The following is a 1,778-nucleotide window of genomic DNA, read 5'->3' on the forward strand; positions in this document are numbered from 1 at the left end:
CGGGTCGAGGTTGCGGTGGCCGGGAGCAGCCACTGCACTCCAGTCTGGGCGACAGAGTGAGACTCCAACTCAAAAAAAAAAAGTACATTAGAGAGAGAGAGAAAGAGGGAATCCATCTCCCCAAGGTAGGGGAGGGGGCCAAAGCCAGGAAACATGGCCTGGCCATAGCTCAAAGAGCGCATGGCCACACCGTAGCTTAGAAAGGCAATGGTGGCTGGTTGCTTGTGGTTGAGTCCTTTGAACCGAGGGAGGTCGTTAAGGTGATGGGGTGGTGGTCTGTTCCACGTCATCACGAAGGGGCAGGTAAGCGCAGATATGGACATCGGCTGATGGATAGCAGGCAGGTGGGTGGGTTAGTCCCATAATTGCTGCCATGGTGGTGGGCTCGATGGGAGGAGACAAGGGGAGGGGTTTTTCCTGCAAGAGACTTTTCAGACGTTTTCAATTCACAAGCCTCTTTGCAGAAAGGTGGTCTTATGATCATTTTATGTCTTTGGCCAACTAAGGCGACTAAAAGTTTCTTAGCGATGATTCTGCTGAGCCATGAATCGAAAGGTCGGGCTGTCCTTGTCTTGCATCTGATGGAGATTTGCCAAGGGGGTGGGGTGGGCTACCAGCTTGGCCTGGAGTAAAATGTCTGAACACTTCCTAAAACCTGCCGATCGGAAATTCATCCATATGTGTCTAACCTGTGCTCGACGCAAAGCGTGTCAGTCTAAGCACGAATGGCTCTGCTGAGGCAAAATGTGAACTGAGTTTATTCTGAGTTTCTCGGGGTCCCTCCCTTCAAGAGCTAAGTCTCATGTGACTACACTCAACATCAAAGACCCACTGCCCTGGACATTCCTTTTGGCCCAGACCCCCTTACCCCAAAGGCCCATAAACATACCCAGGTCTTGGCTGTTCGAGGCCACATTTGCCTCTGAGTATCGGCCCCCTCTTTCATCAGTGAAAATGAATAATAAACTTTACTTCCTTCTACTTCTTACTTGGTTGGAATCTTGAGTTATTCCCACGGTACCAGCACCGGTCCGTCTCGCCTCAGTTTACACTTTCGGTCTCCTTCGAAGTCCTCCCCTTGGGAAGCCATGCACTGATGCCAGCACCCCATCCACCCGTCAAAGCAACTGTGGAACTCCTTTTCTGGAACAGCCATCAGAGCAGTCGTTTTTATTTGTTGAGGCCTGACCATCAAGTTCGTGAACTTGCCACTGTGTGCTTACGTGGGCAGCCCTGTACAAATCACTCTCCTACCCACCTCATCTGGCCCCCAACGACGCATTTCTTTACCCAAAGGCAAAGGAAATATTGAAAGGAAGACATCTGGTGACAATCAGGACATCAAGGGCGATATGACGGCAGATCTGAAGGCCATTCCAGACAAAGGGGTCCAAAACTACTCTGCTGGGTGGCCCAGGCGCTGGCATTGATGCATGGCTTCCCCAGGGGAGGACTTCCAAGGTGACGCAGGAATATTCAGCAATGAGGGATGGGGCGATTTTTTCTGGGCTAGTTCATGAACTTAATTGTCAGGCCTCATAGCCAGACTTTGTCTCTGCAAAAAAATTTTTTTTTTTTTTTTGAGTCAGAGTCTCATTTTTGCCCAGGCTGGAGTGCAGGGGCATGCTCACAGCCATCCCAGTCTTGACCCGCTGGGTGCAGGTGATCCTTCCACCTCAGCCTTCCAAGTAGCGGGGACTACAGGTGCATGCCACTGCATCTGGCTAATTTTTGTTTTTTGTTTTTATTTTTTGAGTTGGAGTCTCACTCCATCGCTC

Source organism: Carlito syrichta, unplaced genomic scaffold, assembly GCF_000164805.1.
Source record: "Carlito syrichta isolate Samal-C Ts95f unplaced genomic scaffold, Tarsius_syrichta-2.0.1 Scaffold130813, whole genome shotgun sequence".
NCBI lineage: Eukaryota > Metazoa > Chordata > Mammalia > Primates > Tarsiidae > Carlito > Carlito syrichta.